Source organism: Barbus barbus (assembly GCF_936440315.1).
Source record: "Barbus barbus genome assembly, chromosome: 10".
In the NCBI taxonomy this organism is placed as follows: Eukaryota; Metazoa; Chordata; class Actinopteri; order Cypriniformes; family Cyprinidae; genus Barbus; species Barbus barbus.
In genome coordinates this window covers 6941423-6964980 of record NC_136738.1, presented here as the reverse complement: position 1 = coordinate 6964980, position 23558 = coordinate 6941423, and the positions used below count along the sequence as shown (strand labels likewise).

Here is a 23558-nt window from a genome sequence, read left to right as displayed (position 1 = left end):
GTCTTTATTTGTTATCTTTTGCATTCTGGCTCTAAAAGACAATGCGATTGGTATGAGACATACAGGAGAGAGAGAGAGCATAATCTGACTTTGACAGTACACAAATGTAAATACATCCGTACTTTGTAGATTCCTTTCACTCTCTGAGTTCTTAAAGTGACAGCTGTTATTTCTAGACACAGGTGTTAAAATAGAACACTGTTACGGTCCATAAACTTGAACTCTGTGTACCTGACACAAGGAAGTATCCATGGTACATTATGTTTCACTTGCATTTTCTTTTGCCTGGGAGCAATTTGCAATATGAAAGTAATGCCCTGACTAATGACAGCTGCATGTTGAATCATCCAAATCAAAATGCAAATCTACTACTTTGGCTTGAGAGGACTGTGACAGTCTGTTTTTTTGTTTGTGTCGTAATACATTTTGTTCATTTAGCGTATCTTTGCAGAAAGCGGGAAGAGAACGAGAAGAGAGTCCACTCACGCGATACTTTGAGATTCGCGAGTTGTGAGAGTAGGTTTTTTTTTTTTTTTTTTTACATTAATTACAAATAATTTAGCCTTAACATACTCATTAAAATAAGATAATGCAAATAAAATGAGACAATCTGAAAATATTTTTGTATTCATAGATCTGACAAAGTCGATTGGCTCTGATCTGGGGGGGCAGTGCCCCCCCCCCCCCCCCCCCCCCCAAACTCCGCCTATGAGTATCAGTGCTTTCTCTTAAAGTGACAGTTAATATTAAATAAACAGCAACAACAAAGAAATCACTCACTGCTCTTGATTGAATCGCTTTTGTAACTTTAATAAAGAGTAATCTTTAATTTATACAGTCAAATATGCAATGCTGTTTTACCTTTGATTACTTTAATCGTACTTCAATTTCTGTACCTAAAAAAACCCCTGAAAATCACTGATTATTTTATTTGTATCTTTACTCTATTGTATTTTTATTTGTGCTGTTGCTTGTAGTTAAAGGTCTGCTTTTATTTGTGTACACTCACAATGAAAACAAAACAGATTTTATATATATAACATGTAATAATATTTAGCATTTTCACATCAAAATAAAAGAAACTGAGCAAAGTAGATGTCTTTTTTTTTCCCTGTTGTACCGAAATTGTATCGAACCGTGACCCCCGAACCGAGGTACGTACCGAACCGTGACATCTGTGTACCGTGCCACCCCTAGTGTGTATATATTATTTGGTCCGTTTCCTGTCATTAGTTAATCATCGTTTATTCCATTCACCTGTTTTATATTAATCATCTTGTCCGCTCCTTTGTTTCCGTTTTCTTTATAAGCATTCAGTTTTTGGTCATTATCTTTGTCGTGTCTCAAACTAACGTTATGTTGCTATTGGTGTTGAGAACTTTGTTTATTGGAACCTTAAAGTCATTAAAGCCTATTTTCACGGAACTCCCCGTTTCCTGCCTTCCCTGGTGCACGTTACATTAAACTTATTTGAATACATGAAATACAAGCTTCAAAATAAATTGCATTAAAGTATATTTTAGTGTACCATAAATGCACACTTTAACCACACTTCAAAGACAATGGAATTATGCAATATACATATAAAGATGTTCTTAAGTCCTACCTACAGTAAGAGTGTCAGATGTCTACACTTTAACTAACTGATATAAGTTTAACTAGTATAACATAACATAAACTATAATAATACATTTTCATTTAATTGCAATTAGCATGCAATTAAGTGTCTGAAAACATATTATTATATATTATAAGCATATTATTTTATTTCCATAATAATCACTTTTTTAAGTATGCTAAAGTGTACTTGTTTCACAGGGTATTTAAAACTAGTCAACCATCCTAATCCAACTACATATCCACATGCTGTCTTTTGTAATAAGATGCCCATACGGGTGAATAAGGGTGCCTGCCCTGCATATATGTTATCAGTTTATGATGTCAGCAGAAACCATTTGTGTCATTATTAGGTATAATGTCTTTATACGTAATAAGGTATAATAGTCCCGCTCTGTGTCCTCTGCCTCAGAACGAAGCTTTGATCAGTCTTATACTGTTAACTACAGGCTGTTTCAGGTTAACTATCGACCCTGTGTGTTACCGGCTCATTCAGGTGCGTTTGTGAATGAGTGAGTCATAGCACAAAGGGTGGAGAAGGGGACAGAAGGAAAGATAGAGCAGGAAGAGAGAGGTGTGGTGTGTCTTTGGCTCTGTTGCACTCTGGTGCCACCTATTGATAATGTTGTTAACTCTACAAGGTTTTATAGCATGGCTGAAGCTGATGTGATGTACAAATGTTGTGCGGCTGACTCATTTTTAGGCTCGAGGATGGTTTGGGTTTTCAAACACCCCATCGGAAGAAGCTGGTATCTGACATACGCTTTGATTTTTGGACACATGGGGCAGACCTCCCACATCAGCATGTGTGTGATAGCGGTTTAGGTGTGTGTGTGTGTGTTGAGTCATTAGCAGCAAAGACTGGTCTGTCTCAGCAGGGTATCGAGGTTTATGAAGCAGCTGTGTGACAAGATGGATCAGCCCTTAATGAGCTACCACACACACACACATGCATTAGTCTTACTCTAACGCATAAGACTGGTAACTTGACTTCCTACTAATTGTTAACAGAAATGCCCTCGCTGTTACAACCCAAAAAGGCAGAGTATGTTTGGAATGGCATACTAAGTAGCAAGCAGTATGCGTAATGCGCAGATTATGCAGATTTTCTGTATGCTTGACATCAATGGATGACTTTTTACTGGCTTGTACATTTAACAAATTGTGCAGTATGCAACTGGATCGCACTGTAATGGGTAATGTGCAATGACCTATACTTGACCTTCCATTGATTTCCAGTGTGAATATACAGTACACTACTGCTCAAAATTTGTTTAATGTTCTTGAAAGAAGTCTCTTATCTCACCAAGGCTTCATTTATTTGATAAAAAATACAATAAAAGTAGTAATATCATGAAATATTATTATCATTTTAAATATATGCTTTCTATAAATAAATATATAAATACATACATAAATTGCTGATCCTAAAATTTTGAACAGCAATGTAACTAAAGTGATACATTTCATTTTGTCTTTATATATAATAGAAATGTATAAAATAAGATTTCTTCTAACTTAATATTTGTTTGGACTGCTTAAAGTCTTTTTTTACCTGTATAGGTTAAAGATGGTTTATATTGCATTTAATTGTAAAATAAATGTCAAATAATTGCATTTATAATATTATAATTGCTATTTAATAAAGTATGATAACTGAAATAATCATGTAACATAGAGAGTCAGGCTGGGCATCGTATTCTAATGGGTATTCTAATTCACTTTGATTCTCAATTTGATTTCATATCAGTTCATTTGGAAATACATTTAAAATTCATTTGAAAACTGTTCACTGAAAGGTTATTTGAGGAACCATCTTTATTTTTAAGAGTTGCTACAATACTATATTGTTCAAGGTTAAATGTTACAGTTTGAAGTGTTTCTTGTTGCATACTATTTCAGTACTAAATGTGCAATACTGCATACTATTTCAAAAAGCCATAGATCATAAAGCAGCAAGGCTGCTCTTCCTGTCTCTGGGGTGTGTGAGCCACACTCTTTTGAGTATACTGTATATCTCAAGTATGTTGAGCTGTGGTCTCCTCTGTCTAAGAGCAGGCATATGTGCGCATTTTGGTTAAAGACCAAGACTCTGAGGTGTTAAATTTTAAGCAAGCCCTCGCTTATAATGTCACTCTTACTATGATAGACGCTGAGGGACCTCCGAGCCGCCCGCCACTTCACGAGGCCTCTGAATTATTGATAGGCCACAGAGCGTGCTCAGTAGCTGGAGGAAAGGTGTTAGGGAGAGACAGTCCATCTGCTGGAGACACAGCACCGCTGCCGGCTTTAGCTTTATCACTGCTGGATCTGTCTTGTCTCCCTCCATCCAGCTGGAAAGAGGAGGAGTGGAGGACTGTGGATAATGCAGGGAGAGATGTTAATACCACACAATCGACTCTTTGTGTCTAGGGAGTTTTTGATATATTATGTCTTTGTTTTGAGACCTAGTGAGACGAAACCTAAGCAACATCCTAACTGGGATGAAACCTCATGAGTGACTGATTTGGGACGCTCTGCATGGGCAACATTTCTGCTCAGCACACAAATGATGCTCACAGGAGTCTTGATTCAAAATTGATTCCAATATAGTTTGAGAATTTATGGAGCCTCTAAAGTAATATTTGCAGTAAAAAGAAAATTCCTACGAGAAACTTGTGCATGCGAAATCTTGATATTTCAAGCACCCGTGGCTGCAAAGGGGTCTGTGAAAATATAAATACAAAAATGCAAAATAACTATAATTAAAAATTAAAAATAATAATAACAATAATAATTTATATATATATATATATATATACATATATTAATAATTAAGTTATGTTCTCAAAATAAACATTTTTGTAATTGCACATTTTCTATTATTTATGCAAGGAAAAAAAACTTACAGTTGAAAAAAAAAAACATCTAAATAGAAAACCACCAAACAAACAAACAAACAAACTGTATAGAATTGGCTGTTGTTGGAATCATCAGATTAAGCACAAATTATTTTGTTCTATTGACAGATAAGATACGTAAAAAAGATAATGTGTACTTGGTAAGATGTAAACTTTTTTCCACATCATTATTACACATATTTATAACTTTTTTTCACAGTATCAATACATCTTTTTCCGTGCAATTATTACACATTTTCCCCTTCTTTTCAATATTATAAGGTCTTTATACATGAAAATATATAGTTGCCTTTATATTTTTGGAAGAGGTCCATATTAAGAGAATACATATGGAAAAAATATTAGAAAACCGCTGCATTATGAGATCACATTCTCTACACAGCATACATGTGGCGCTACATTAGAATTTTGCCAAAACGAGCTCTCTTAGGAGGCAGCATGATTAAGTTGGCTACTTTTTGGAACAACCCCCATGTTGAGATCTGTAAATGCTGCTTAGATAGGAAATCCATTAGGTTTTGGAACAGAACATATGTGATAAAAGATACTTCAAAGCTGCAGCTACTAAAATTGATCTTACTTTCTGTGTAATTTTGCAGAGGGATGAATCAGTTCTTCCTGCAGTCATTGCTCAGTGTTGCTATTGTCTTCCTCAGCGACACACACAAACACTCATATAGTGTGTTTCCTCCATTGACCTCCGCCACACTGCAAACACATTAAAGAGTAATTTGTTTTTAGGAATTTGGGAGCGGAAAAGACAGTGTGGAAAAAAGAGGGATTGGGAGGAACAGATGAAGTGGAGTGAGAGAGGGTTGAGGGGTGTTGAGTGTGTTTGTGGATCATATTCCCTCTGAGGCAGATGCTGAGGTCACATCAGTTCATGTCCACTAATGGTCCCTCATTTTAAAGCTGAAGAGTGTCATAAAGGCAAGAGTGTTTCTAAAAGAATCCTGGAAAAATTGATTATGATGCTGAAAATTCAGATTTGCATCACAGGAATAAATTACCATTTAATTTATTTATTTTTAAATACAAAACAGTTATTTTAAGTTATAATATATGTGTGTGTGTGTGTGTGTGTGTGTGTGTGTGTGTGTGTGTGTGTGTGTGTGTGTATGTGTATTACTAATAAATGCTGCTTTGGCAAGCATAAGAGGTTATAATTTTTTTCCGACCTCAAACTTTTGATGTTTGGCTCTGTCTGTAATCACATATTGTCTTGAGTATTTGAGTACTTATGTAAAATTATTTCTACTTATTTTGAAAAACATACTTTGCCTATGTATTTTTCATGCTCCTGAAATGTGAAGCCAAAATATTTTGATTGCCCCCTGGTGGTTGGCTGCAGTATTGGTCATGAACTCCGCCCTCACTATTTAAACAAATGGGAAGTGAGCCAAACTAAAAAATCTGATTAAGCTTAAAATCAATTTTTCCCAAAGATGGGTTCTGTCATTTTAGGTAGTTCTTATTACGTTGATGTGCTCAAGCGTTCATTTTTCTAGTAAGTTTGGTTTTAGTTAGTTATTTAATGCTAAAAAACGGGTTGTGGCGTCATGATTGTGTGCTTGTGATTGGCTCTGAGGAAGTTTGGGCGGGACCTAGATACTAAAAGACTTCATCGCAAGACTACAGTGGCCATTTCTGGGATATTTTGGCTTCACTTTTCTACAGTGGAAGGAAATAGAGATTCATCATCCATCTTTATTACAATTTATGTTTGAGACACACTGTCTGGGTCTCATTTGGATCTATGTGTATATTTTAAAATCCATTTTGTAAATGTGTGTGTAGTCCCTCTCAGTGTGGGCAGTTCCTGTGTGTGTTGTTCAGACAGATGGTAGTGGGGTGCAGGCTGGTGGTCTTCCTGCCCCAAACCTGGTGAGCCCAGCCTGTCACACGGCAGAGCAGCTGCATGTGTGTGTGTGTGTTCTGTGGAATCAGTCATACACACCTGCCTACATGTTTGCACCTGCGTTATTCTGCATTTCAACTCACCTGTAAATATCATTCGCCCTTTCTAATATTGCATATCACTCACCTCTGTCTTTCTGCAGTCACTTGTTCTGTTTAATTAGTCTCAATTGTAGAGGTGGGCTCAGCCGCATATCTGAATACGAGCTGAAGTGGGCACCTTCATTCTTTGTGTTTACACTGGTTTCAAAATTATTTTTATGTCTATAACACATATGACATTTCACCTTTGTGAAAAAGAAGTACACTTTAGCATATTTAGAGTACTTAATATGGAAATAATATACTTTAAAATTAAGCAGGAACTGAATGTAAAGATTTTGGGCAATTTGCATGATGATTGCAATTAAATGAAAATGTAATATAGTTTAAATTTATATTACATGCAAGTATATTTTTTCCCTACTTAAGTAGCAATTAAAGGACACTGCGCTTTTTTTGGAAATAGGCTAATTTTACAACTCCCCAAGAGTTAAACAGTTGAGTTTTACCGTTTCCGGGTCTGGCGGTAACACTTTTAGCTTAGCTTAGCATAGATCATTGAATCGGATTAGACCATTAGCATTTGGTCATCAAAAATGACCAAAGAGTTTCAATAATTTTCATCTTTATTTGTAATTTCATAATTACATTGTCTTACAAATGTTACTGCTATTGTACTGACGAGCATTTATTGGAAACTAAAATTTATTTTACTGTAATTTCTATTGAAATGTATATTTCATGTATTTAAATACACATTTGTGATGATGAAGTTGCAATTTAGTACATTTAAAAATGTATTAATTATGCACATGCTTTAGTCTGTTAGTCAACACATCAGAATAAGTCTGCTTTAAAATATAACAAACTATTATTAAATTTTTTTTAAAATATACTTTAAAGTGAAACTTTTAATTTGAAATGATTACAAAGTGCAAATTTTAAAGGTGTGTTAAGAAACAGTCTTGAAAGTCTAATCCCTTTAAGTACACTTACTGCAAGTAGCCTTTTATTTCATTAATATTTTCTACTGCAAGTACAGTTTTTTTAAATATACTTAAAAAATGTAAAGCACACTACAAGTGCACATTCAGTAATTCAAATAAATGCACTTCTTTTTCAGAAGAGTAAACAAATCACAATGTATGGCATGACAAGTATGTACTAAATACTACATAATAGCTAATGACACAGACAGTGTCACACGGTCTGCATCTTTGGTGTCAGCTCTATATTGACACAGTGTGTGTGTCCACAGCTATTAAATTGATTTGTATGGTGTCCTCTGGAGATGTTTGGTGTTTAATTTCAGCGCTGGGCTGCAAACACTCCTCAGGCCTTATGAGAGAGTCCCACCCTAATCACCCATTCAGACAGAGCAAAAGTGGCCATTCATATGATAATTCACTTTCATAGAGCCGCTTAGTCCATTTATTTTCAGTTTTAGGGTTTTAATGCCTTTGTGGCCCGTAAAATACAACACAGACACAACGATACAATACAAAGCACTCATCTTGCATATTAACACATGCTAACACTTAACTGCTGTAGCTTCTGTGTCACCTTCACTTATGATTGACATGACTTATCATGAATTGACAGATCGCTGCGGTTTACTTACTGCTTCATGACTGAGTTAAATTTTTAAACCTTATTTCCTGTCTGAACGAGAAGACCCAAGATGCTAACAGTTCGCTAACTAAAAGATTCAAGAGTGTACGTGTGCATTAAAATCAAACCAAACTGCAAACGCAGTGCTTGACGGACAGATCATTAACGACTAGTCTATGGTAATACAGTACATCGGGCAGGACATCCAAACGCTCGCCTATCATTTATCCACCACAAATATGGTTTATCATCTAAAATATGTAAGTATCAGCAACTTTACATGGCTGCTCAATCTAATGTTAATCTAGAGAAATATGTGCTGTTCAAGTGTCTGTGCTGAGTGTGGAAACTGAACTGTAGCGCTCACTGCAGGACAGATGGAGGCGCCGGTGTGCTCACTTGCTCTTAAAATACTCCCTCATTTTTGGTCATAAGAGTTATACATCTTTGAAATCTGTAAAGACTCTACGTTTATTTGTCTGCACTCACAATAACAACAAAATGTGCTTTTGTAAAATAATGAAAGCAAACAGGATCTTCCTGCCGTCTCGGTCTCTGTGAACTTAAGCGCGAAACTCCGTGTTTAGCCTATATCTTTGCTTTACAGACATTAAAAGTATATCTATAGAGAGTGAAATGTTTACTTTCAAATAAATCAATTCAAATGTAAAACAAATATTCTCAGATTATCTAATCTGTATGATACATGCATATAGTCGCATCCCTTGCTGCGGAGAAGATAAATCAGTGTCGCCGACTTCATCTCTTAAGCCGAAAACAAAGAAAGCACTAGTTTATCAAATTATTAAAATGTTAATGCAGCCTCCTCACTGTTTTTCCCTGATTCATTCATAAATATTACTTCTGCTGGTGTGCTATGGCAAGCTTTATGCGTGTGTTTGAACGCTTATTAGGCTATGTAGGCAATTAAAGGCTAATTATAATGATTTAAATGGTTTATTAATGAACGTGTGATTAGTCGACTAAAGCTTAAAAGGAACGACTACTAGTCGACCAGAAAAATCCTTAGTCGAGGGCAGCCCTACTGTACAGTAATCTGCTGAGTCTCCTGAGCTTTTTGAGCCTGTCAGGCATTTTTGTGTGTGTGTGTGTGTGTGTGTGTGTGCATGTGTGTTGTCTGGTATGGTGTATTCTGTATTTAATTCAACAGGCCTCAGTCTGGCCTGGGTTTAACTCTGTTTTTGTCATTTGTTGTTATGATGGAATGACAGTATATTTCTAGTCTCAGCTCCAGACAACATGCCCACTTTAGCTCAATCTGATGCTCATTACACACACAAATGGCAAGAGCATGATCTGACAAGCTGTAATCTCATTGGCCGGCTTTATGCAATTTTCAGGAGTCAGTGTGCACAGATGTTACCAGTCGGCCACTGTCATGCAAAATGCAGAATCCTATAGGCTTTCCTTAACAAAGCCATTTTACTGTCTGAGATGTTTTATTGGTACTCTGTTCGGTGCTAGATTATAAATGATAGAAAAAACATTACTGTGTGTTTACTGTGTATTTAATCTTAATATGAAAATACATATATTAATGACTTTTAAATTATATATCAAATTATATTACTGGAGTTACATTTATTTTGTTATTTGTGTTTTTATTAGCATTTGGTTAGCAAGCTAGCAACTTCACTACTAACTTAGCATAGCGCCAACTGATAATAAAGAAAATTATTTTCATTTTCAAAGTGAAATGTTCAATGAATGGCACATGCTCAGTTTTATTCATAACGAATGAATGTGAATCTGGCAATGATTTGTAACACTGTTTCCATCACAGCAGTTTGGAAATGAAATGCCTGCTTGACGCTAAAAGATTAATGCTCTATAATGTTTGAAAATAAAATACCTAACTGATAGTGTTAACAAAAGCAAGTGTGAAAAAAAAAAAAAAGATTTTCTGAAGCAATTTTAGCTTGCTACTACAAATCTTTAAGATTGTTATGATTCATGTTTCACAATACTCATACCAGGTGAGCTACTGAGCAAGTTTACTACATCAGAAAAGCTTACAGCAAGCTTCAAAATATTAGTTTACAAACCAAAATGTTTTGAGGTTGTAACATACTATTGTACAAGGAACTGCAAAAAAAATAAGTCTTAATAAATATTCTGTCCCTGTAATCATATAAGTTTAAAAACAAATAAAAAATTGTTTGTGTTTTAGCCACTAGTGGTCATTTCAGCTGACATTTTTACTGTATTGCATGCAAAAAGTAGCTAAAGGCATGTTTTTCCAGTGAGCCTCTATTGCAAAAGACTGTTTTTAATTATGTGGCTCTTGCAAAGTCTTATCTGGCTTTGATATTCTGCAAAGCAATCCCTGCAATATTTAACATGTTTTTAAAATGTCCATTTTTTATTATTGAAAAGCAGCCGATGGGTGTTTCTGGCCTAGGTGTGTGTGTGTGTGTGTGTTGGATGGCTGCTCCTCTTCCGTGTTCCCCAGTGTGACAGCAATCCCAGCACCCGTCTCCCCTTCAGTGTAAACGCCCTAATTATTCGTGTAGCAAACGAGAGAAAGACAGAGAGGAAGTTAATGAGAGGTGGGGGGTGAAAGCCCTCCCTCTCTTCCTGCCTCCCTCGTCCCCCCTTTCTTTCCCTCTTTTTATCTTACAATCCCTGTCTGCTCGGGTAAATCCCTCTCCCTTTCCATCTTTCCTTCCTTTTGGCTGTTTTCTCCTCTCATGTTCTTACCTTCCTGTCTCTCACCCCCAAATTTAGTTTATATAGCTTGCCCCAATTTGCATATTTTAAAGATTTTCACCGTGAGGGAATCCATCTGGAATAGCTGGAATTCATATGCAGAGCATAATCAGTGTCTTATTCACAGAACTGTGTGTTTGTCATGCATGAGAGACGACCCATTTGTATTGCTGATTGCATCTCTGCGGCACATCTTGTAAATGTCGATGTCTCCGTGGATAGAGTCAAAGGGTGCAGACGTGTCGTGACGCGGTGAGGATAAATGATCCTGGGTGAGAAGGTCTATTCCCCCTCTTTCTTTTCTTTCTCTTTATCTCTCGCTTTCCAAGTAAACCATCGGCTTGCTTTTGTGAACTTTCTGTGAATTCCTCCTCTCACCCTCCTTTGTGTAAATCGGCCTTAATGTTGCCTAATTGATGTTCAGCTATTCATTAAAGGGTGCTGGTGGCTGATAGTCCCTCAGCCTCCCTCACACTTCCTGTTTTCACTGGAGTGACATTATAATCAAATCCGCTGGTGTTATAGACTGTCACCTGTGTGCTCTGTACCGTAGAGGCTGCACCTGTCTCATTGCAAATACTTGCTGCTCATACAACCGGTGGATCTTTTGATTATCGCATGAAGGTATTACTAATACCTTATAATATACATTGTAAGTGACATTTAGTTGTCAAATTGCAGAATCATTCAGTGAAGATGGTTGTGTGAAGTGCTTCAGTTCATTGAGTGCAGATTGTTCACCTTTTAACAACTGCGATGAAGGGTAGTTTTACTATAAAGATTATGACTATGGTGATTTAAGATTTATAAGGGTGTTCTCAAGTTGTATTCAGCATAAATTGTATTTGTGCGAGTTATATATCAATATTTACAGTCCTGTACAATGTTCCCTTACAGTAAATTCAACCTTACATCTGGACGTTAAACAATAACCAATATGAAATATAACCAATATTTATTTATTTTTTGAATATAAACACTACTGTTTAAAAGTTTGGGGTTTACATTAAAACAGTAACACCGTGAAATAATGTTACAATTTAAAATTACTGTTTTCTATTTTAATATATTTTAAAATGTAATTTATTCCTGTGATGCAAAGCTGAATTTTCAGCACCATTTCTCCAGAAACATTTCTTATTATTATCAATAGTGAAAGCGCTGCCACTTAATATTTTAGTGGAAACCTACATTTTTTCCTTGATTGGATTCTTTGAACAGAAAGTTCAAAAGATCATCATCGGTTATTTGAAGCAGAACTCTTTTGTAACATTATAAATGTCTTTACTGTCAGTTTTGATTAATTGAATGCATCCTAGCTCAATAAAAGTATTGCTTTCTTTAAAATAAATCTTACTGATTCCAAACAAATATGCATCTCAACATCACAGAAATGTGAACTCAGTAATGAGTCTGAATGAGTGAATCTGATTCAAACCATGTTTTGTGAATATTGTGACTGACCCATTAAAAAGAGCCAATTTATAATTCATAATTCAGACAACGCACACTGTCTTTGCTTTTTTTTTTCGTCGGTATATGCCAGTATATCTAATGAAAATGCATACATTTTCCCAGCTCTTGTCAAAGTCGGCTAAATTTAAAATTTTTATGGTTGCAATTTTTCACAAGTACGTCATTGCTTGTAAGCTGCATTCTAAGCGACTGTGAATACCTCAGCATGGAAATGATCCATATGATACACCATCTGCAGATCCCGTGTATGGCTTGATTCTTCTCGCTGAAGCTTGTTAAAGCTGATTAGCCGTTGGCGCCTACACTGTGTTTATGCTTCAGGGTGTGTATTTGTGTATGTGTGCAATTAGACAGTGCGTCCACTTTAGAAAGGATCTAGCACTTGTGTTGCACGCTTTGACTGAGAAGATTAGACGGAAATCTTGTATTGTGTGTTTACAGACTTAAGACTTAATGACTATGTTTGGCTACAAAGAACCATCTCAAAGGGCCCTTGCTCTGTGAAACATCTAGAAAGATCTCAAAAATAACACTTAGAGGTGAGAATTCAGCACGTGGGACAGAAGTTAGCTTGGGTTTTCGTTGTATGCATTTAGTGCTGTGACTAATAGAACTGCATGAACAACATCTTGAGCTTGTTGTGATATATTATGTTTGAAAAAACATGTGACATGTCACATTTAGCTTGTGTTCTGTGTTTCCAGTATCTCTGGTATCCTCCTCCGTCGGGTAGTGGTCACTCGCTAAAACAGATAGGAGAACACTGCTCTCTTTCTCTCCCTAATAAGATCACACAGTGTCACCGGAGGGTCAATAGTCTCCTCGGCTCTGGGATTCCTCACTAACAGGAGTGCTGACACTGGCTGCAAATTTAATGAATGCCGTTCCTGTGTCTTGGATGGCTTTTTGACGTGACAGGTGTGTTTTGTGTTATCGGCGTGTTATGTGAAGGTTTGTTATGTAGCTAAGTGTGTGTTTGTTTATATGTAAATAATGGATTCAGTTAGAAAAAAAGGGTTTCAGAGCCTGATAGGAAGCATTGTAGAAGCCTTTTAATCTCATAAAGAACTTTTTATACTCTAGTTCTTCTTCAAAAAGCTATGCACTGCTGTTTTAAATTAAAAACTGATCTATAAATAAAAATTTGGTCATAATTTTTTCCATGTCATTTCAAACCCCGTGATGTTCTTTTAGGGAGTACAAAAGGAGACGTTTCGAAGAATGATCATGTTCTTATCTATACAATAAATAGGGACGGATGTTGTCAAGCTCCAGAAATGGCAAGAAAGAAGTCATGTGACACTCATTGCAAGTCATTATTTGCTGAAATTCTAGCTATTAATCTCATTTGCATTCATATATACTCAAATATGGCACATTAGTGATGCCAAATGCCATTTTTGATGCATATCTCGACAAATTGAATATGTCTATGTGCAAATCAGCAAGATTTTCAGTGAGCAATAATAATTTGCATTTTTATATAGCGCCTTTAAAGGTAGCTTCTCAATGCGCTTTGCAGAGGGAAGACAAGATGACAAAAAACCCCCAAGATTTAAAAGTAAAAATAAAATAAGAATACAAAAGAATAAATAACAAACATTTGAGTCAAAAAATTATGGTAACACTTTACAATAAGATTCAATTTGTTAACATTAGTTCAATCATTAATATCGCAAATGAAAAATACTTTTACAGCATTTATTAATTTTACTGTAATTTAAATATAATATAAAATATAAATTAGCTAACATTAGTTAATGTGTTGTGAACAAACATGAATTAACAATGACCAATAATATATTTATATATTAACATTAACCTAGATTGATAACTTCTGTGAAAAGTTCATAGTAAGTTCATACAGTAATATCGTTAACAAATTAAACCTTACAGTAGTGTTGCCAAACTTATTCATAATAAAACAGAATACAATATCAAAGTGTTGCCAAAATTATTAATAATAAAACTGAATAAAATATAAATACAGTCAAGTAAAAACTTTTTATGGTGCTGTTATCATTCATTGACAGCATTCAAATGCATTCACTTGAACAGAGAAAGCTCTTCAAATTCTCAAATGTTTTAAGATGTCAAACAAAAGTTGAGTTGGGTCATTTTTATTTTTTTTGATGAACTTCTCTTTTAAATAACCCAGAAATCAATCAGCTGATCTGAAGTATCTTAAAGATCTTTAATACATATGACTGTAGAACCTTATATTGCAAAAAATAAGAAGATTCTTCATTGCTGATGCTAAGGTGCTGCAAAGATCCTCTGAAGAACCTTTATTTGTGTAAGTTTGTTATGGGTGGTGGGGGTTGGAGCGTTTTTAACGCTCTAATCCGTCAGCCGGCTCGGCTCTGTGTGCAGACCCGGGATGAGAGGAGGGTGGGAGAGAAATGGAGGGGAGGGGTAATAGAGGAACAAGAGGAGAGAGAGGGCTGAGGTTTGGGGGGGAGGACAGACGGGAGGAAATGTGTGTGAGAGAGAGATAGAGACAGCAAAGGTTTCCACATTTCTCTTTGAGAGGGAACAAAGAGTGTTTCCAAACCTCAAGCGCCTGACTTCAGCGTTCACCCTGCGTCCCGACGGTGTCATCCGGCCCGGCGTGACCTCAGCGTGGAGCTCTGTTTCTGGTTCCCGTCTGCCCTGTGAAGTTGACGGGACTCTGGTTACAGCATGTGAGCGGGGAGCAGCCTCAGCAGAGTTGCGTCTGTGTGCGGCTTGCATGGTTGGATGAGTTGTGGGCACGTGCGCCGTCACTGCTGCTGACTCCACTGTGTGGTTTGGCTGCCCTACTGCCAGACAGACACACAGAGACACAGACAGCCTTCCAGAGCCGAGAAAACCCTGCGCTTAGACTTTCTGTAAAGAGTGTTGGAAGGCTCCCCGGAAGAGTTTTTCACACCTGCGCTGGCGAGATATGCTGATCGAGTGGTAAGTGGGTGATGATGGGAAACTTTGACACATTGGTGACTTGCAATTGTTACCTTAAAGAACTGCTCTAAAACAATGCTAGTCAGAAATTGCTAGTAAATTTCAGTTCACAAATAATTATGAACGCTTGTTGTATTCCGCATTTGCAAGGTATTGGTTCGCTGAGCATGTGCTAAATGAATAAATGTAAATGTAATTGAATTAAAAGTGAATTTTTTAATGTAAAGATTGAAATGTTCTTGCAAAACCTAAGCTACTCCAGTGATCTTACAATAAACTTAAAAAAAATCATTTTATACAGTCTATTTCTTTTAACCTTTTTTTTAACCTGATTTAATCCATAAAAAAATGTTGTTGGTATAAATACATGCATGTAGGTTGATATGGTGATGTTTAATATTTTTGTCCAGTTCATTTTTGATGTTATTACTTTGAGGTTACCATTTTTTTTTATTTTCATTGTAGGCACGTTTTCTCTGTTAAGTTTGTGGGTAAATTGCATCCTATTATTGAAACAGGCGACTTGTGTTCTCAGTTGTGTTTCATTCAGGTAACAACTTTATTTTTATCCTAAAATTGGGGAAAATAAAAACACACTCATGAGGTTTACAGTAAGAATACTGAGGCTGGATATGGCTAACAAAGCTCAGATAATTTAGTCGTATATATATTCGATGAGAAATGTTTGAGGTTATATTGAGACTTTGAAACTCTCTTTTGAAAGTCTAGAGGACACATGTGAGATCACAGGGGTCTTTTTAATTGGAAAGTCTGAGAAGTAAGAATCTCTATTTGCTCTCCATTTAATCTCATTACGGTTTTGGAAAAAACAGTTGAGCTCACGAGAACTTATTTGTGATTATTATGTCCTTGAAAAACTGGGGGCTGAATATTTTTGATGTTAGATCAGTATTTGTTTAATGATTAAGGAATGCAGGGCTTTTTATAAAAAAAAAAATCAAGTTTATTATTAGGCATCAGATTTTGTTATGCTAGCAGGGGCATTTTGAGTCATTCACAAGAACAATTATGTTTCCTGTCAGAAAACTTTGATGGCAACGGTTTGTGTAAACTGCAGTAATCACTGTGGCCGATCAGAACACATGGGTTTGGCAGTGATTATGCCAGGCTGGCACAGGCATGGTGTATGGCAGCAGGGAGAGCGGGTGCAGTGGGCATCAGATGGGTGCAGCGCTGGGAGAAAGGTGTGGCTCATTATTGTCTGGAAATCATTTTTTGATGGCTTTTTCCACTGACCTATTGTGTTCACCTCATGTCATGCTGGTTGTGGTTATTCTGGTGTACTGTGAAGATGCAGCGGTTTTGTGATTTAAGCTGCCACTGTGTGGACATTGGATCCTGTTAGACTGTGTGTGTGTGTGAGTGAGTTTGTGTTTGTGTGTGAGAGCGAGTTTTGGGGGATGGTGGTGAGAAAGAGGGTGAGATTTGTCTTTCATCTCCTCTTCCTCACACATTCATTTTAAAAACACAAATAGACCAGAGCTTGAAGAGATTTTTTAAAGATTAAAGGTTATTTCTTTATTTATATACCTTTGCTAATTGACATAGCATTGTTAGCAACATTTTTGCTCATGTTATTTCAGATTTTATTTAATTTTTTTGTTAACAAAGATATTGCTGGTAAATATCAAATGTGCGTATGTGTTTAAAGGACAAGAAGCATATTTATTTACATGTCGCAAGTATAAGATTTGTGTCTCATCTCCTCTTTCTTACACATAAAAAGTCAAATGTACTAGAGTTTGAAGAGATTTTTTAAGATTGAATTTTTTTTTTTTTTTTTTCAAAGTGACTTACAGGAGGAACAACAATATTCATTGTTAATATACAATGCCAATTTTATTTTTAATTATTATTATTATTATTATTATTATTATTATTGTATTACAAATATACTGTAGTTGGCTTCTTGATGAATTGCTTTTTTTTCCTCTTTTGTAAGTCACTTATTTAATCTTTGCTAAATTAATTAGCCTTGGAAACATTGTTTTTTCACATATAATTTCAAACTTTTTTTCCAAGATATATATATATATTTTGTTTTACAGGTTTTTTTTTTTTTTTTAAGTGCAAGTAGCTTGTTTAATGTTTTTTTTTTTTTTAAAAGAGTCCTATTTATTTGTAGTACATCCCCTTAAAATATTATGGTGCAAATTCATTGTTACTTTTATTTATTTATTTAATTAATAAACAACATTTATTTTTACATTTTTGAACATTTTGAATGAACGAATCAATGAATGACTAAATCAATAAATGAATGAATCAATGAATGACTAAATCAATAAATGAATGAATCAATGAATGACTAAATAAATGAATGAATCAATTAATGAATGACCATGCATACAATATGATTGTCCCCATAATGCATTTATGAAGAGACTATAAATGCATTACATTTTGTTGTTGACAAACCTGTCAAAAAGATAAAGCTTAGGTTGTTTTAAACCAGAACACTCTTTTAACTTTGAGGTTTTGTTGTGTCAGTTTACTGTATCATTATTAACAGCCTGACAAACAGATCCTGGGTCTTCCTTTCTTTTTTACAGTGGAGATTTGTCACTCTGATATCATCTCTGAGACTGTATGTGATTGGAATAGACTGAATGCAGACATGAGCAGCTCCCTGCTTCCATAGTTATGGTCCATGTCTAAACGCTGCCTAATCGCCCAACCCCTCCCATTTTTTCCCAGAGGGTCCTGGGCTCTTTCAGATGGTGGGATAGGGGCTGATTAAAGTGATAGGGCTGCACCGGCGGCGCACAGAGACGGCATCAGCGCAGCAGAAGGCACTAGAGATGATTGTAGCCATCGGGAGATGAAACTTGTGTGTCTGGTGAGAGCTCTGTCTGAAATATGTGCACCTGCAGTGGTTTGTGTGGGTGTGCTAGTGTGTGTGTACGTCTTTGAAAGCAGTGTATTCTTATTGTAGATTAAACAAAGCTTTTGGAATTTTCTCAGAAGCGTAAACAAACAATAATTCATGCGTTTAAGAGAGTATTTTCTCATTAGACTTTTTTTTTAGTGCAGCCATTTAAAGTTGAAGCATGTAATTTCTGTGCCACACTGAAAAAAACATTCGGCGAAGAAACAATTTTCACCAGAAAGTGCAAGTAAATTTCAAATTTTAATGTTATTTTCTTTTAAATCTTTTTTTATTTACACCTTTCATACAATATTTTTTATTAAAAATGTTTTTTTTGTTTTTTTTACCATGTATTATGGCAACAATAATTACAGTTTCAAACAGGCTTTAAAATCTGAACAGATTTTAAAACACTAGGCATCATACACTTGCCAACTTTGTAAATGGTTACAGAGAAAAACTTGGCATCGAACACTAAATGACTGAGGAATCCACACACACTTTTCAAGTCATTCTGAACACAACAAACTCACACAGAACATACTAGGAGACACATGACAAATGAAAACAAAATGTCTTCTAAAATCTGCACAAAATATCATGTTTGATATTCTAAAACTGGTTGGAATCATAGTCAGAAACTATAATACTGGAGTCTGTGCCCATCATACACTACACATTTTTCTATGAAAACGCTGACTTCCCAAAATTTGCAGACTGGCTTTGACTTTCAGCAACTGGCTTTGACTTATCCAGACTGCAAAAAGGTGTGTAATCTATGTAGTGTATTTTAGTCTTTGAAGAAAGTATCAAAAATATATCTTGAATAGATCGAGCTTCTACATGTGTTGGGCGGGAGTCAGCAGTGGACATAACTGGTTGGAATAACCTATAACCGCTGGAAATAGGAAGTTATTGTCCTATGACACAAATCTTTCTGGTAGGAAAGCAGTGCTGTTCAATTGCTATCAGTCAATTACAGCTATCGGAAGGATGGGGGAGAGTGCTGGGAGCTCTGTAACTGCTCAGAAGCCCATGTGTCACCAGGGCAAGATGGAGTGGCACCTGTAAATGAGAGTCAGCGAGTTCTTCCTCTCTCCAGAGTTTCTCATTCCGAGCAGAATGAGAAATTATTCCTCAGGACAGAAATCTGGGTCAGTCTGTGAGTGGAATGTACATAAATACATGTCTGGAGTGTGGTGAAAACTTTATGGAGGTGGAGAGACAAGACTGAAAGGACAATTTAAAATAGTGAATGATGGGCAATAGCAGTCACAGCAATGATGATGATGATGATGTAAATGATGATGGTATAGGAAAAGAAAGAAGTGACAGTCGAGGCATTTTTGAGTTGGATATATCATAGCAGTGATAAAATCTGAGCCCTATTACTAGGCCTGCAAAAAATGTGACTACACTTTGTGTGGAATTCTGTTGTTTACCTCACAGAATTAGCATAGGGAATGCAGAAAAAAAATCTGCCAGGCTTGTCATTGGCTGATATAATCCAACTGTGATATGTATTTTTCTAAAAGCCACCACATCTTTACGAGCATCAACTTAAAATTGACCTTATTTAATTTTTAGTACACCTTCATGGTCTTAATGTACACAAATTATCAGTTGGTACCTCCCCAGTTTATTCTATTGTGATGAGGCACGACACACTCCTCTTCTTAGGGTTATCTTTGAAGTCAGAATCTCACCTCTGAATTTACAGTGGCCAGTTCCGCAGATATATCTGGGCTGGAGAGTGTCTGAGTGGCAGCTGTGGCCACCTGACTGTGCCTCCATCAGTAGCTAATGGCCAGTTCTTATGGTTTGATGTGGAAGGGATGTGCACCTGATCCCCATCCATACCAACATCACCTCTTATTGACTGCACACATGGGGAAAGCTCATTGACCTTTGACTTTTATCTTCAAGCGCTCTGAACTAGAGCATCTTTTAAAACAGAATCTTCACAACAGAATCTCAAAGCTCCTGCTGTGGGGCTGATCATTAGCCAGATGTTCTCATTATTCAGAATCTTTTTTCTTAGTTTTTTATTACTAAATACATTTTTGATAGCAATGGTCGTAGTCAGTGGCATTGTGAAGGTGTGGTCAGATTAGCAACATTTTGGCAGCAAAATCCATTGTCTATAGAGTAGCGATATATGAAGCACATCTCTGACTGTGGGTCACTGTGGCAAATTCATGTGAACAGAGTTTTAATTTAATTTAATTAATTAATAATTTTTTTTTTGCTGAAATAATATGTTCCATATAGATTATCGTAATAGCCGATACTGGATATATATATATATTTTTTTTTTGTTTTTTTTGAAAAATGTAATGCTATTGAATGATATTGATCATAAATTGGCTGATAGAGGATATTTAACTAATTTAATTAAGTACATGTCCATTTCCCCTTTTTTACATTTATATTACTTATGCCATTATCTTCTTTAAAAACGTGAATAATTTCACTTTCTCAAAATGAATATCCATTTTTTATACTGTATATTATAATGCTATGATGCCTAAACTTGTAGCATTTAACATAATCAATTTTATATTTTATTTTTCTTTATTTGTTTAGATAAAATAGTGGCACATTTTAATAACAGACATTTATCGGTAATTGGCCTTAACATGAAATATATATATATATATATATATATATATATATATATATATATATATATACACTGTAAAAATGAAAAGTTGACTTAACTTAAAATTTCAAGGCAACTTGCCGCATAGCTTTTTTGAGTTTACTCAACTTTGGACCAAGGTGTTCACTCAACCCAAATCACTGAGTAAAGTCACATGTCTCTTTTTTGTTCAGCTAACAGTTTTGTTAGTTAAAAATACTTGTAATGCTTTTCCAATGTGTCTCAAATTATGTTCTGTGAACTTTTTTTTACTTGTTTACAAAACACAAACATTAATGGATAAGTTAGTCTAATAAGCAGACAACATTGTTTTTGTTTGTAAGACAATTTACAAGACTAAGATATCCAGAAAACGGACAAAAGTAGTTGAACATACTCCAGGCCTCAAAACTAGACACACTAACCTCAAGAACAGTGGCAATCAACAAATGTTAAAATGATGAGCCCTTTACATCACAGTACAACGAATAACTAACAATAATGATAAAACAACAACAAAAAAGTTTAAATGAAATCAGCAAACAGCAAAAGAATGATCCTATAACAGTAACTGCATAATTTATTCATGCTGCAATGCATGCTGGGAACTCACAAAGCCTTAACATTTCAACAACATGAAATTCTTTGTTTGACTAGTTGGGACAACATTTGGGGTAATTTTGTTGGTCTGACAAGAGTTTTTATGTAGGTTCAAGAAAATAGCATTTTTTATATATGAGACTCAAAAGGTTTCTTAAACTGGAAAATGTGCAGTTGCATTTTTTACAGTATATATATATATATATATATATATATATATATATATATATATATCGGCTTATAAGTATCGGATGCTGATTGATTTTATTATTTTTATTTTTTTTACTTATTTAGACAAAATAGTATTAATAAATTTTATTATAAGCCATTTATTGGTTATTGGCCTTAACATAAAAAAATATTGGTTTATTGGTATTGATCAATTGATTTTAGCTTTTAGTTTTTATATAGACAGTGTTTATTTATATAGACAAAATACTTTAAAATTTTTATATCATTAATCGGTTATCCATTTATCGGTTATCCACCTTAACATTGAAAAAATGATGAGCATATCATTACGAGCTGATTAATTTTAGTTTTAAGAATTTTATTTTTCATTCATTCCAACAAAATTGTATATAATTTATCATGTAAATAGAATAAAAAATGTCTTATCAGTAAAGGCCATAATGTTACTATTGGTGCATTGTGAGATGCTCTGTTTCTCAGCACTGCACTACTCCATCTTCATTAATCTGTGGCCCGGATGAGCTGAAGTCTCCTGTAACAGAAGGAGGTAGTTCAGAGAGGTTGTGTAGGCAGGAGAATAGCCGTCTATTGTGTGTTGCACCACACTCTGTGTTTTAGCAGACAATGCATGCGTCAGGTCAGCTGCCTGAGCTACAGTAGCACATTGTTTGCATGATCCACATCTCACTCTGGAGACAGTAGACCTCTCAGCTCTTGACGGTGACTCAGGGGCATCTGTACACACTGGCAACAGTGTCTGCTGATCACACCTCTGCTGCCGCCTGATGAAAATTTCAGTAATTCTGTTTGTCTGAATCTCATCCATCTTTCTCGAAGACAGGCCTTTTTTTTAGCTTTCGGCATCAACTTTGGCATATCTTTGAGGTAAACTGATAGGGTTTAGTGGCTGTTGTGAACTACAGGTTAGATGTGTTGATTGGCGACCCAGCTGTTTGAGTGGTATGTTTTCCCAGCGCCCCACTCCCGGTGATCTGCGGCTGGGAAAGGCGCGGGGAGGGGAATGTGTCAGAGACTGTTTGGGAGCCTCACTTTTCTTTAGTGGTGTCAGTCAGCAGGGCCGTGGCCTCCACGCTGAATCAATATGGCTTTTGTTGGAGGAGAAAAAGCTCCTTTACAGGCTTGGATCTTGGAGGGAAGCAGGGTGATGCAGGATAACAAGGGAAGGATCCCAACACAAGGTTTCAACATTCCCAAACAGGACCAATGTGACACATTTAGCAGTGTTAATTTTCAGTCTTCATCTTTGATTTTCTCACAGCCACAGCACATACTCCTACTAACCAGTCAACGTGACCTATTTGGTTGTTCACTTGGGGTTGTCCATTGATTTCATGCTTATTTGGCCTGTTTTATCATTATAATGTCTGATCGTGGGTTTCATGTCAATAATCCCAGCTGTGCACTTGGTATAATAACTGTCAGACATCTCATATACTCAGACCCCATCACACAGACTCCATAAATTTATCCATTCATCTATCATAGGAAAGACTCAGCTGACCGTGACAGTCACAAATGGGACCATTTTCAGCTTTATATTTGGCTTTCGTATGTTTTCATCTCTCATATGTTTGATTTTCAGTGTTTATTTCCTCTTCATGTGATTGAAGAGTAACTGAAGCGTGGCAGGCTGAGGTCTGCTCGTGCCATTGTGGTGGCATTACTGATCGGAAAGGTCTCCATTAATTTATAAAATTGCATGTTTCTCAGACAGCCTGTAATTGAGCCTGTTTGTATCAGAGCCCAGACTGCCGTCAGCAATATTGGCTGGTGGAGTAAATAGGAGGAAAATCGCTTCAAGTGTGTCAGTAAAATTATATTTTAATAACTATTTATGAATTTTGGAGTAAAAATGCAATAATTCTCAACTGATTTATTAAACATCTGCTAGAATTGACTAGCGCAGTACATTAAAACTAATGTGTTGAGGTTTGAAGGTTTGTTTTAGACTAGTACATGCTTTCTTATTCTCTTCTGTTGA

At 35.8% G+C, this 23558-nt stretch overlaps 1 protein-coding gene across 1 annotated transcript in view; it reads left to right on the top strand.

The window, feature by feature from the left end:
* dip2a (disco-interacting protein 2 homolog A) overlaps positions 1-23558 on the top strand; it is a 123877-nt gene that overhangs the window by 51619 nt on the left and 48700 nt on the right. The gene's annotated exons all lie outside the window — the stretch shown is intronic.